This window comes from Brachyhypopomus gauderio, chromosome 12 (assembly GCF_052324685.1).
Source record: "Brachyhypopomus gauderio isolate BG-103 chromosome 12, BGAUD_0.2, whole genome shotgun sequence".
Taxonomy (NCBI): Eukaryota; Metazoa; Chordata; class Actinopteri; order Gymnotiformes; family Hypopomidae; genus Brachyhypopomus; species Brachyhypopomus gauderio.
In genome coordinates, this window is record NC_135222.1 from 13,023,983 (window position 1) to 13,039,526 (window position 15,544).

Here is a 15,544-nt window from a genome sequence, read left to right on the forward strand (position 1 = left end):
CCGTGTTCTCCTCTGCCCTGTCCCCTGGCCCGACTCCCGTGTCTGTCCCCAGTCCTGTCCTGTCCAGTTCTCCTCCCGTGCCTCGGTCTGTCCTCGGGTCTCGGTCGGTACCTCCGGTCTGTCCTGTGTCCGCTTTCCCTGTCCTGTCTGCCCTTGCGTGCCCCGGAGTGGCACGCTTTGAGGGGGGGTTCTGTCACGTAGGGCAATGCCCCCTCTCGTAGCTGTCACTCTGGGTTCCCTCATGTCTGTGTTCCCTGCCTGTTTATCCCGCCCAGCTCGTTTGTCTTCGTGATTCCTCGTTTGTTACCACGCCCCTGTATTATCGTTCACACCTGTCCCTCGTTTTCAGTCCCTTGTATATAAGCCCCTGAGTCTCCCTTGTCCTTTGTCTGGTATTTTGAGCTGTGGTTTTGACTGTTCTTTGCTGTTTCGTTGTACCTGACCATGTTAGTGTTTCCTGCCTGTTACTCGTGTCCCCTGTCTTCGTTATGCCCGTGTTTGCCTGTTTTACGGACTGCCCTCCTGTTATTGACCCTGCCTGGCTAAGCGACGACGATGATGGTAACTCCTTTAATAAATCTTGCTCTTCTCAGCGATTGTGTCCGTCTCCTCGCTCCGTGGCACGAGCCACGTTACACATTTGCCTATATCGCCTAATGGAAGGGCCGGCCCTGAATTTATTAATAGACCAAGAGATGTTCCAAGAGTCCAAGAGGCTAGCTAAGCTAACAATGCTAGCTAAGAACCTAAACGATGCTGAGGTGGTATTACAGTACTTAAATGCTCAAATACTGTTCATAGTCTAATATTCAGTTGATATTTAGTATGAATTCTCTTATCCACAATTGTTTTTTATACTCACAAACACAAACGAGTCCTTTGTAGTCCTTCGTAGCTGTTCTTTGGGCTAGTTTACAGTTCAACTTTCTACTGAACCAGTCAACATAAACTCCAGCCAAAGCAAGTCTTTTCTTTTCTATGATGTCCAAAAGTATACATGATCAAATTATCAACTAACAAAATAATCTATGACTGCTTCAGTTTCGCCAAACAGTCAATCTCATGTGTTCTGGAGAGCATAACTTAGCTTAGCCTAACTTAGGTTAGCATGTTTACAACCCAACTGGCTTGTTTTGTGCATGTCCTTGTGCAAACAATCACAAATACTGACAAGTGAGGCGTTATTTTTTTCAGCTTCTAGTGAAAATTAACATGGAGTGTTTTTTAGAACGTCGAACTGAAAGTGGGGATGCAAAACGCCCACTTCCAGGAACTTCATAATAGAAAAAAACGAAGAAAGTGAGAAAATATGATGAAAAGTATTTGGAATATGGATTTACGCAGACAAGCAAAGGAGAGGATGCACGACCGCAGTGTGTTGTTTGTGGCGAAGTGCTAGCCAAGGAAAGTCTCAGGCCCTCCAAGTTGCTATGCCATTTGCAGACGAAGCACTCGAGTTTGCAATCAAAACCTGTGGAGTTTTTCAAACGTAAACTGCATGAGCTAAGAGGACAATAGCATGCACTCCAGAAAGCCACCATGGTTAACCAAAATGCTCTGAAGGCATCATTCGTAATATATCACACTGGATTGCGAAGACTAGGAAGCCACACACACTAGGTGAGAGTTTTTTCTTACTGTGTGCCAAAGAAACGGTTTCAGTAATGTGTGGGAAAAGTGCTGAGGACCAGCTAGCTCTAATACCAATCTCAAATGATAAGGTGGCTAACTGCATTAGCTGTTTGGCCAAAGATGTTGAGGAGCAAGTTATCAACAAGATAAAATCAAGCGTATACTTTGCTTTGCAACTTGATGAAACTACAGATGTATCTAGAGAGGCACAATTGCTTGTTTATGCAAGATCTGTCGAAGAAAAAGAAATTGGTGAGGAATTTCTGTTTTGTAGTCCCATCCCTGGGCGAGCAACTGGTGAACATATTTTTGTTTTGCTGGAAACTTATGTACGTGACCATGGCATTGACTGGAACAACTGTGTGGGGATATGCTCAAATGGCGCACGAGCGATGACTGACAAACACAGTGGGCTAGTCGCAAAAGTCCAGGCTGTTGCGCCGCTGGCTTTGTGGACTCACTGTATGATACACAGACAAGCGCTCACAGCTAAAAGAATGCCCACTGATCTCAAACTCGTAATGGATGAAGCTGTTTGTGCTGTCAATACCATCAAGGTGAGTGCTACAATTGGACGACTTTTCAAAATTCTCTGTCAAGAAATGGGAGCAGAGCACCACCAGTTCTTGTACCATTGTGAAGTGCGATGGCTGTCCAGGGGTAACGTGCTGAGTCGCCTTTACGAGCTCCGTGATGAGGTGAGGGCATTTTTAATGGAGAAAAGCTCGCCGCTAGATGTTAGGTTTTCTCAAGAAAAATGGCTTGCACAGCTAGCTTACCTGGCTGACATTTTCAAACGGCTCAATGAGTTAAATGCAGGACTACAGGGGAAAACCACATCCATTTTCTCTCTTTCTGACAAGCTTGAGGCTTGGATCAGGAAACTGCTTGTTGAAATCTCGTCTGGAAAACGAAAACTTTGAGGCATTTCCTACTCTGGAGGAGTTTTTGAACAGCAGGGACGTTTGTAAGGCTGAGATGTGTGAGCTCATTCAGACTCATCTTGATGGAATGACGACTCAGTTTCAGGAGTATTTTCCTGAAAACAGTACAGTGTCCGCAAGAGAAGAATGGATACGCAATCCTTTCTCTGCAAAGCAAACAGGGTTGTCTCTTGAAATGGAAGAGTCGCCGATTGATCTGGCCACTGACCCAGCGCTGAAACAGAGGTTCACAGAACGCAGTCTGCCTGAATTCTGGATTTCACCGTTCACGGAATTCTCAGTACTGAGTTCAATGGCGTTGGAAAAGCTCATCCCTTTTGGATCAACATTTCTCTGTGAATCTGTGTTTTCTGCGCTTACATGTCTAAAAAGCAAATACAGAGCCCGCCTCAACATTGAAGATGATTTGCGACTGTTCCTGAGCCCTCCTAAGCCGCGCATGGAACATCTTTGTACTTCAATTCAGGCCCAACCATCACACTAAGGTCGCAAAATTTACTGGAGCCTAAAAGGGGGTTGCACAGTGAAAAAGGTTAAGAACCCCTATGCTAGATGATTACATCATACTTCCGTGACATGAGTTAAGCATGTTAAGTCTCATTGGTGGCCCACATGAGTTGAGGTGATGCGGTGAGGTACCACCCCATCACCCCTCCCCCTCCTCGGGCCAAGGCCTCCTTGTTCCTCTGGTCTACCAGATATACCATTCTGACGACAGGCACACCCTTATCTACAGGCCAGAGACCTTCAGGACTGTCTGCCTTCAATACACAAGGAGTGCTTACACACAAAATGTACTACTAGAAATGGGGAGAGAACGAGAGAGAGAGAGAGAGAGAGACTACAAGCATGTAAAGCATACCATGATCAATGTGTACTAGGCCTAACATATTCTAAATAAAGAGATTTCCATTCTACTATTCTGCTGAGTTGTTCATAGTTGTTGCTGCTAATATTCAGCCTGTGTCTCTCGGTATCCGTCTGTGTTGTGTGTCTCACCACCCTATCTCTATCTCCGTTTGGAGGTTGTATGCTTTACCCTGTCTGTTCGAGTGTTCTCACTCCTGTGCCACTCTCTCTTGCTTGCCTCAAGTTTTCCTATGCTTTCTCCTTCTCTATCAGGTTTATCTGTTGGGTTGGGAAATCCCTTTTTTTATACCTTGTTAGCGAGAGATTCAGCTCTTCCCCTGGCGTCCTTGGTTTACTCGAGTTATTTTGGGAGGATTTTTCCCCATCTTCAGTCTGACGTAGACAAGCCCAATGTGTAGAGCAGTCATCGTAAATCTGTAGATTTAGTTGGTGTGGATCTTTGTGCCACTAGAGAACAGCTTAGACATGCACAACTTGCAGACCCGTCTTTACAGAGAAGTCGAGAGAGATAGAGATAGAGACAGATAGGTTGGTCTGATGTGTTTTGCAGGAGCAAACTTGTACTGTGTCGGGTAGATAATGTCGAGGAAGAATATGTGACTGTGGTGAAAGCAAAGGTGGAAGCCATGTTTGGTTCTCCTGGCACTGCGTTTGCTTCTCTGACAGTATGTATGTGATGGTCGAAGGAGGCAGGCACGACGAACGAAGAGTAGTGCAACAGAATGTTTAATATAGACAAATGTGTAGTTCAGCGCGGCAGTGCAAGCACTTTCAATAAGCCACTCACTCAGGCACAAACTTTAGACAAAGACGAGCACAAGACATTGCGTGAGCGCACATTAAATAGGTGATTAACACATACCCTCGTGATCACGAGACAAGGCACAGGTGAGATTACGAACACGCTCACAGACGACCCACATCCACGGAACTACAAACATGGACATAACGGCACGCAGACAACGTAGCATCACGCCCACAAGGAGGGGTCCGGAGCTGTCACCGTGACAATGTACTTCTGATCCTGCTCTGTTGCTGAGTTTGAAGGAGCTTGAGCTGGAAATTCAAAATGTTAGTGCCTTGGAAATACTGACCGATAAGGAAGTCCGGGTAAGGCAGCTGGAGTTGGAAGCTAAGAGAGTTGAAATGTCTGTGTCTTTGTCTCGTCTGACTCCGACTGAACATGATTTGTATTTTGATGCTTTCGAGTGTGTTGCATTAAATTGGTTGAAAGAAGTGTGGACACTTTTGCTACAATGTACATCTGTAGGAAAGGCTCAAGAAGTGTTTATCGCCATAGCTATTGATAATAAAACCTACTAACACAGACACAGCTCAAAATCCTACTGGGCAGCGCTTTGTAAAAGTGGACCCTGTGGTGGACTGGAAAACGACACACCACAGGCCACAGCTGAAAGAACAAGAGATCAGAATCAAAATCAGAATACTTTATTGATTCCCAAGGAGAAATTGCAGATGTTGCAGTTGCCCGATTCCATATATATAAATAAATATATATATGTTAAATATTTAGATATATTTAACATTTAGATATATTTAACAATAGATATATTTAACATTTAATATGTTAAATATATCTATTAAATCTACATATACACATCTATAAACGTATAATAAGAACAAAGTGGCAAAGTCAGTGGAAAGTGGCAAAGCCGTGGTGAAGTGATCAGTGTTATTGCACGTTTTGTATTGCACATATTAAAACTATCTGCTATACGTTGTTATTGCACGCCTCAAAAAGAAGAAATGACTTTGGCCCTTTCTGTAGAGAGTTTCGGTGTTTTTACCCAAGTCCAGTTTATTGTCTATGTACATTCCCAGGTATTTGTAATCCTCGACAGTGTCCACAGTGACCCCACTGATGGACACAGGGGTCAAGGGTGCTTAGTTCCATCTTAGATCCACCACCTGCTCCTTCATCTTTGTCCTGGTGTAGCCATGTAAAGTACATTAAACTTCATTCCCGGTACTACCTCTGACTCCTTTTTAATGCTGTAAGTTCGTCCATTTTATTCACCAGCGATCTCACGTTTAACTCTGCCGGGATTTGTGTTGTAAAATCCACTATGTCAGCCGGCTTCAGTGCAATCAGCTGGTCCCGGCTGTACACAGAGCGGACATGTTGCTGTGCCGCGGTGAGTGAAAAAAACGAAACAAAAGTTGGCAAATGAAAGTTGTTGACGGGGGGGGGCCTCTAGTGCAGCGCCCCTATGCGTTGCATACGCTGCATACCCCCTTTTTGCGCCACTGCTTGGGTCCACCATTCACACTGTACTCCCGCGTTACAGTAAAAGTCAGAATAGGCCCTGTAGAATCAATGTCATTTTAAATGAACTTGTGCTGGCAAAATAATGACACATTGACAGTAGACAAATAATAATAGTAACAATTATACACATATGCATATACACATACAGTACATACATAAAACAGAGGAGCAAATCCATATAATGAGATTAGAACTATATATTTCTAGAGAAATCTGGTGTGAGATGATTCGAGCATTTTCCAAGTAATGTAGAATAATATGAATTCATTCATAAAGAGAAAAGAAGGCTTTTAGCGACTCCACTTACTGTAGTGAATGTGGTATTTAGCTAAAAGTACGACTACATTTATGGCATCAGAGAAATTCAAACTTAAGTTTTCCGCATAAAGTAAAAGGGTATCAAAAGAAAGAATGTTAAGTTTGAGATTAATCCAGTTTCTAGTGTCCATGCAAAAACTTTTTGAATATTGACATGAAAGACAAATGCTCCTGGGATTCATCTTCTGACTTACAAAAGGTACATGACTCCAAATCAAGTTTAAATCTTCTTTCAAGAAACATGGCTACAGGATATGTCTTATTTATTATTTTGAAATGAGTCTCTTTTACTTTAGAAGATATGGGCCATTTGACATGCCACTGTGGTTTTATAATTTGTATTAGAATGTTTCTTGAAAGAATCTCTATTATATTTTTTGTCTCATACCATCAGTGATAATCTTATTACACTTGAAGTCAACTAAGTTACAGTCATTCACTTTTAACAAGGGCATCGAAACAGTCAACTCTGAATATAAAATGACATTTTTGATTAATTGAATCAATGCTAAAGGAATCACTTTGCAGACTTTTTTAAAATCTTTATAACAACTATCATATATTTTTCAACAAAGGATGAGAAATTTAAAACATCATGACAATATTTTTCATAGCAATCTTTTGTAAATATTGACTTCCTACCAACTGTGCCCTATTATTCCTTGCCCGCGGTCTTCATCAATGTGAAATTTCAAACACGCTAAACTATTCAAGAACATTCAATGACTGCTGTCTTTTATGCCCTTTTCAAAAACTTTCTAGGGCCTTGAACTTATTTTTTCAGATTCACAAACTTTCAAGGATTTCAAGGACCCATGGGAACCCTGTGGATGGTACTGGTAGCACAGCAGGCTAAGGCAGATATGTGCATGACAAATTGTTGTTTAGTGTCTGCAATGGCAATTCTCTTCCTGGCCACCAGGACCTATGTTTTTCATAGCCTCATTCTAGCGTTGCTATGGTTTCCTCTGAAGATGTTTTTTTATCGACTCATTACGCTGCCTATTTATAGCCGTCGGGTTCAAATGTACTTTGCGAAGCATTGCCAATACCCTGTGATTACATACCAAGTGTTATTCTCCCTTTATCATGTCAAAAATATAATGAACACAGCAATTCCAAAAATGAAATTAAAAAAACATAACACAAAACCAAACAAAAGAACACATACATTAAAACTGAGCACAGCAGCATTAACTGAAACAAGATACATTTCCCTAAATGCTGAATATGATATTGTTCACAGCAAGAGCTCCTGGCCACTAGATGGCAACATTTTCCTTCTGAAAGATGTGCAGAAGAGACACATGCAGCCAGTTAGCACTGAAACAAATAGTGGCATTTTGAACCTCATTGGCTGTGTATTATTGATGTAGCCATCAAGTTAATTGTAGGCAAATGACACACTGAAGAAAAATTGAGGGTTCACAGTTACAGTTTTATTAGTTATTTTATGTTAGTATTGATATGTTTAGTTCTGGGATGATCTGCGTGGTTGGTTTTGTTTGGAGGGACCTTGATGAATGAAGAAAACTAGAGAACACTCACTATCAGAGCAGGTCTACAGTCCCATAGCCCCTCTGACTCCACAGGTTTGTTTCTGCTATTCACAATTATGCTAATAGTGGATTGATGAATTTTACCACAAGGATTTGGTCTTTATACATTTAAGTGAAGGATTTTGTTGGGCATTAATTCAATAGCACTATGCAGGATAAATTATTTTTTTTATATGCAAAAGGTACATGTAAATACATGTATACCAAATTGTATTGTATTTATTTCCTTACCCTCTTAAAATTGTACATAAGAACAAAATGTGTGGCTATGACTTCACCTATCCACTTCCCCATTTCTATTAGACTAAATTTGCAAGTTTTCTTGCATGCCAATAGCCTACAGTAAGTACACTTGCCTCCCCATTTATCACATCTTCCTGGTCAGCCCGAACTCCTTGGGAAGGAGTATTGTCTCAGCCTCACCCTTTGACTGGCTGTCATGCTTTGCATTTATTCAAATGCATTTTCCTCCATTCCTTTTTGGGAACAAAAGGAATGAAACATCTAAGATAATGCCACATAAGTATGCCAAGGATAGAACAAGCTAAATTAATTTAAACAGTCACTGAAAAGCAGTGGTGGACAGTAACGAAGTAAATGTAATTTGTTACAGTACAGCTCATTAACATACTGCCATGCTGTTCTGTTGTTTAAAGCCAGCGCCATTTTATTTGCTTAACTCTCAAAATAAATCAGTCTCAGAATTAAATTTAAAATGTAGTACACAAAATGGCAATCCTAAATTGTCATTTACATGTTCCACTCATACAAGCAACTTTGAGCTCAAAATTCAAATGCAATAATTCCATTTACATTTGCAATTTGTTGGACATCTATTCATATTTCATTTACACATACATTTGGATGGTTTATGGAGCAGCTCAGAGGAGTGCAGTAATTCACCAAACTAGATATATACAGCACCTACAACCTCATCTGCATTAGAGAAGGGGATGAGTGGAAGATGGCCTGCAGCACGTGCACAGGGCACTAAGGATACCATGTTGCCTTGCGGAATCGCTACATCTCCATCCCTCTTCCAGGCGTTTGATCTGTTCCGCATCTCTGGAACAAGTCAAATTTATATAGTGCTTTTTAACACCACGTCACAAAGCAGCTTTACAATCGTATGGGTCCAGATCCCCAATGAGCAAGCCAAAGGCGACAGTGGCAAGGAAAAACTCCCTATGAACAACATTTGCATGACATGCAAGCAGTCCTGTGCACTCTATTAGGCTCTGTTGCAAGCTGGAGAAGTGCAAGTTTCCACATCACTGAGGTAATAGTCCTAGGATACTGAGGTAATAGTCCTAGGATACTGTAACAGATTTGGCTGAGCAGGTGGGACGCATATGCAGCTTTTAAGTGGTTTAATATAAATGACTAACAAAAATAACACAACTCATACAAAGAACAAAGGTGACATGAAAGCTAACACAAAAGAAGCAAGAATCACAAAAGTCATTGACACAAACCAATACTCACAACTACACCGTACAACTTGCAATAATAGACACCAAACACAGGACTTAAATACACTGACTAAACAAGGAACCCAACAAGACACACCTGAAAACAATAACGAGAGGCAGAGAACAAGGCAGGGGTGTGAAAACAGAGACAACTAGGAATTTCAAAATAAAAGACACTCAAACACAGAGAACAAAACAAAAGACATGACTGACAGGGGGGAGGCAGGACCACATGACAGATACATAATTAAACAGGGCATGTAGCCAAGCAAAGTAGAGGCAGTTAGCAAATGGGCAAAACCCCAGACATGTCTTAAAGTCACATTTGTTACCACCCCAGTGCTGCAGCAGCCTGACCCCCAATGCACCCTCTTGGTGAAGGTACGTAGTCCAACGTAGGAGTTGAGGCAGAGCTCTCTCAAAATATGAGCAAGTGAGAAGAGCTCAAACCATTGTCTACTTTTCCAAGAAGCTCACACCCATCAACCACAATTACAGAGTTGGAGATCGAGAGCTCCACACCCTGAAGCTTGCGTTCAAGGAGTGGAGGCACTAGCACTAGGGAGTGAAGGACTCCTTCGTAGTGATCACTGACCACTAAAACCTCAAATACCTCAAGTTCACCAAGAGGCTAAATTCGAGGCAGGCTCTCAAGTTTTGCTACTTGCAACTTTTTTGCAACAGTTTTTCTTCCACTTATTGAGACCATGCACACCTGTCTGCACTTTTGAGTTTGTTATTTAAGCTCGCAGCTCCCTGTATTCCCTGCTGCACATTGCTATGCAATACAACACCTACAAGACGCTAACTGCCTGCACGGCACATTGTTTATGTCTAACGGCTCCTCTGCACTCATCTCCCTCACTGGCTGCCATGACAACCCTTTACGTTGTATTTGTTTGTCTTCATGGATAATGGAGACATTAAACAAAACCCCTCACCCTCTGTGCCCTCGATACCGATGTCACGTGTGGAAAAAATAAATAACAGCAGCATGTGTGTGTATATAATATTTCTGAGCATGTGAACAATCTGAATTTTCTACAGTTTGAACTATTTTAGTATTATGGATGTCACGGTGACAGCTCCGGACCCTTCCCTGTGGGCGTGCCGTTACGTTGTCTGTGTGTCGTTATGTCCATGTTTGTACTTACGTGGGCGTGGGTCGTCTGTGAGCGTGTTCGTGGTATCACCTGTGCCTTGTCCCGAGGTCACGTGGGTCTGTGTAATTCACCTATTTAATGTGCGTTCGCACAGTGTCTTGTGCTCGTCTTTGTCTAAAGTTCATGCCTGTGTAAGCCTTCACTTTTGCGTGCTTGCACCGTCTGTGCGTCACAATGGAAAAGCTTTCTAAAGAGTGTTTTTCATTATGCCCAACATTTTGCGGTTTGTGTGAGTGGGTTTGTGAATTGTGTATTTTGATAAAACCAGCACTGATAGCGATGTGAAAAAACTGAAAAACATGTGTAGCTCGAATGCTCTAAAAATATTTAGTGTCATTAATGGACTTACCATATGGAGGTTAGTGGATTTGAGCTCATTAGTAAGTTCATGAACATGTGATTTGGGCGCTCTGCATGTAATAACACTAATAACACTAATGACACAATCATTAGCATTAATGGTGATGTAGGAACTACAGGGACTGGTGAGTACGGCCACACACTCTTTGCCCTCATAGCAGATCTTTCAAACAGTGTGTTTCTGAAGACATGACACACTGACTACAATCTATTGTATGATATCTTTATCGTCAGTTAAATAAATTAGTTTTTTGTAGTTGCTATGACCCAATTTCTGACAGTATGTCTGTCTCCTTTTGTCAAAATGTAACACACAGCAGCCAATGCCACACACAACACACAAAACACACAACACAAAAACATCAATGTAAAGGAACGTGTGTTCCATTGCAGCAACATCTAGCTCCATTACTCTCTGAAACCAAACATAAGAGTATTGTATCGCGGTATGAAATGGGCATAACATACTCAATATTGCATGCCACAGGACATTGAAATAAAGTATGATTACTGTAAGAGGATAACAAAGCATACTTGCACATGTTCCATATTCATAGTGTGGTTGTTTGATAAGTTGTGCTGAAATGGTACCCTGTATAGCTACTTCATATGTATTTGATATATTTTCAGGAGATGGCCCAATGCGAATAGGGTCACTGAATGAATGTTGCTGAAAGTGATGTCATCAGTAATAATGGGCTTTTGTAGTTGTTGTAATAGTATGCTGCTATTTGACTTGACGGGTTTGAGGCTGTTTACGATGGCCTCTTCCTGTTCAGGGGTGAATAGCCATCTTCTTCTCCCGCAAGGGGTAGTCTAGCAGTTCTGTAAAAACATGATGTGAACAATTTTTCAGCATGAAATGAAATGTTACTGTAAGTTACGGTAAACTAGACTACATTAGTACGCCTACAGTGATATACACAGTTCAGGCCTGTGAGTTCAGTAATGCAGTAATACAGTGTAGCAGCTCAGGTTAGGCTGGACCCTTTGCCTCCCGAAAACTCAACCCATGGTTGACCACATGGTCAACGAAAGTGTCTCTGATCTCATCGATGAAGGTTGCTCATGCTCTTCCTCAACCTCATCCGCCCTGTGCAGTATTGGCCTCCATTGTTATGCAAACCAAGATTTGCTCTTTATAGGCACCATACTCTGATTTGGAAAGCTTAGCTAGAAGTGTTTTCACCTGTGACAGTGCAGTTTTCCAGGCAGTGTTTTCCAGAAGAAACTCATGGTTTTCAGTTTTAATTGATGTGTCTAATATAGAGAAATGTGTTTACTGTTTTGCAAAAAGTATGTTTTAGAATTGCTAAATGAGGCAGAGAATGTGCGTTAGGTTTAGTGCACCAGGTCAATAGATAGGCTACATAAGTTAGTGGTTTTCAAAACGGCACTATAAATACCACTGGATCTTAGCGACTGAAAAAACTGTAATAAATATACATTTTTACCTCACTGTAACAAGACTCATCAGCACTGAGGGATGTAAACAGCTTTGAGGTTTTAAACTGTTAAAGTGTCTGTGGTTGTAATGTCAGAGTAATGTAATTCCAACTTCTGACCAATGGGGGAGCTATGTGAGCAGTTGTACAAAGTGTGCAACACTTCTACTGCCTGGGTTCATGCAAATCTTTTTGTTCAGTGTCGAAGTCCCTGCCACGTGTGGCTCTCAAATTACTATATTTTTATTTCGCACATGTTAAAATAAAGTGAAACAATTGTACACACACGTGTACACACTCACATGCCAATATACATGTGGGCACACATGCACAAATATATACTCGCAAGCAAACATACACAGATACTCACCCACTGCTTCCTCTTACATTGTACATGACTACGTGTTAGTTTCAGTCCAGGAGTACCGTTTTCCACCTCTGGGGAGAAACACCTATTCAAAAGACTCACACACACACACACACACACACACACACACACACACACACACACACACAATTAGTTGTACAAAATGCATATACATACAACCCCACTAGCACCCCCTCAAAAATATTTAAGGGGGAGCCCTGCTGTGGGTATTTACTTTAAACAATAGACTCACACGTTAGGACAAGGCAACTAAAGACAAGTGTGCAAGATCAGATAAACAATAGAGGGGAGCGCTCATGCGGTCACTGCTGTGTCACAAAGTACACAACACAGACAATCATTAAACATGGCTGAATGAGTGGAGACCAACTCCACCTCTGTTTCAATACAGACACATATAACAATTCAACACATATAACAAGCAGATATCATGCAGACAAACACTTACCACAAGACCACAAACAAAGAAAATAAAGGAGACTGGCGGCTTCTGACAGTTGACTGATTATTGCATTTATTAAATAAAAAGGAAGCAATCATACAGGGTAACAGGGGAAAATGGGCATTTAATGAATAATGTGCACCAACTGAAAACCCATGAGACATGATTTTATTAAAATTAGATGAAGTGAAATGGTTTAGATCACAATTGCTCAGAACTAAAACTATTACTCAAATTTGCTAAATTATTTAGATAACTTCAATATGATATTAGAGCTTGTTCAACAGCACAACAGTATTTTCTTGGCCCTAGGGTCTTCTACTTTGAGACTTTAAGTCTCATACAGTCATGATCCTCAGACCAATCTCATGCTGTTTAATGAGTTTTGAATATACTACTGTGGATAGCATAGAGGGGGTGAGAGACAATGTCAGGTGAAGAGAATTCTCAACAGTTGAAATAAAGTAACTGATAACTACAGCTATAAGTTAACACTGATAGAACTATAAATATGGACTAGAAATAGAACTAGAACTATAAATATGGACTTCTACTAGCTGGGCCACCCAATGGAGGATGGGTTACTGAGTATTGGTCCTCCCAAGGTTTCTTTCTCTTCCCAGCCTAGGGAGTTTTTCCCCACCTAGGGAGTTTTGCCACTGTCACCCCTGGCTTGCTCATTACGGATCTGGAACCATGAGCTTGTAAAGCTGCTTTGTAACAACATGCGTTGTAAAAAGCACTATAAACATTCATTTGACTTTGACTTTGATAACTACAGCTATGACACTGATAACTGATGCTAGGGGTATGAATAATTTCAGGCAGCACTGTATATAAATACAAAAGTAATTTTTTTAAGTTTAATTATTTACTAATGTTGTAAAGCTTGAACAATTATTACCTTTATTTACATTACTGACAACAGACAAAGCTCTCATTTGGTTTGTAAATGGTTTGTCGTTTGGTTTGTAAATGGTTGGAGCCTTATTGATGATATTTGCTTGCTGTGCAACAAATTTCCTCTTTGGGGATAAAAATGTTTACCTTGACCTTGATGGGTGGTGCAATCCTCTGTCACATGTAGAACAGTTAGATGAGCCAGGCACAGATAGAAACCTCAGGTAAAACTCTAGACCACTCTCTCTTAGGCTCAGTGTACGGGAAGGCAAAAGGACAAAAAAGTGAACAAAAAAGTACAATAGAAATAAAAATACAGAACATGCGAGACAAATACCATAAAAATCTGTACACGAGAGGAAAGTCCACAAAGGACAAGCAAACAGAAACTCAAAGTTATATGCAAACACATGTTGGCATGTAAGAAACAATAACCAACAGAAAGGTTCAGAAGCTCAGAACCTTTATGCAAAAGAGTAACGAGAATTTGCAAAGTGAGTGTGCAAACTTTTTAGTAAAGTTGTGTGTAGATGCTTTTGTAAAGATGTGTGTAGATGTTTTAGTAGACCAAACGAAACTAAATATTTTAAACAGATTTACAAATATACAGGAATGCCCATATCTTTTGATTTAATGTGCATGTTGGTGATGTCATATGTTGCCAATTATCCATAAATTCACATCTTTGTGCTTCTGTTGATAATCCCCCATCAGTGATGAAATGTTAGCTTGTTTGTAAGGAATCGTGATCTTATCAAGTTCATTCCTATGAATACACTCATTGAGTGTTACCAACTGGCCAGTTTACTGGCCACGCTCAGTAAAAGTAATGTAAGGAGAAAAAAAGCCATTAAGGACAAAAGCTTAGGTCGCACCACAGGGGTCTATAGTGCACTAGCCCACCTCCCCAAAAACCCCATTCTTCTTAGATGTGTCAAAGATCCGGATGGACTGGCCAGCTGAAAACAGACAGCTGACCAACACAAAGTGGACACATGCAGGTAACGTGCCTTACCAGCAAATGCTACATGATTTGTGTTCGGCAGTATACGATGCTTTTCCCATTAAAATGGACATGACCAACATTGCTAACTGCAAGCAGGGTGATGGAGAAACTGCACAACACTACCTGTATCGGCTTATCCAGGTGCATGACGATCACTGTGGCATAGACACGCCCGACAACATCAACGACGGGCCGGTCACACTCTATGAAACTCACTTGTGGAATAACTTTATCAACGGACTGAAACTGGAGATAACGGAGAAACTGAAAGACATTTGCATAACCTGGGAAACAGCCAAGCTAGAGCTGATAGCGCAACACGCCGCCCATGCAGAAAACCAGCTGAAGAGGGTGAGTAAACAGGACACAGAAGCAAGAAAAAGAAAGGCATCAAACATACCTAGCCATGGTTCAAATGATGACGGGCGATGGAAAAGATAACGGACTGGAAGGGGCACAAAGACTGGAAAAACGTGAGAAGCAAGTTTGGCAAAGTCTAGGTGGGGATGGTTGGAGGGGTTGACTGGTGACGATCTGGTGAAGGGTCAGATAGGAGACAAACTTTTCTCATGCATTGCAATGAAGAAATGCTTTTGCTAACACATGCTGATACTGTTGATAATGATGAAATGCCTTGCAATGAAGAAATGCTTTTGCCTATACACGTAGATGACAGTGATAAAGTGATTAAATCTACTGAAACCAACCAAACCACTGCTGGGCCAAGGTGTATAGCACACAGATCAACAACGCTG

The 15,544-nt window shown here is 41.2% G+C and overlaps 1 long non-coding RNA gene across 1 annotated transcript; it reads right to left on the reverse strand.

Annotated features, from left to right (window-relative positions):
• Positions 1 to 10,353: 10,353 nt before the first annotated feature.
• Positions 10,354 to 14,151, reverse strand: LOC143528496 (uncharacterized). Its single transcript, XR_013134480.1, has 3 exons — positions 13,931 to 14,151; positions 12,424 to 12,505; positions 10,354 to 11,433 (listed from the first exon to the last, which is right to left on the reverse strand). It is a non-coding gene; the product is annotated as an uncharacterized LOC143528496 (long non-coding RNA).
• Positions 14,152 to 15,544: the final 1,393 nt, after the last annotated feature.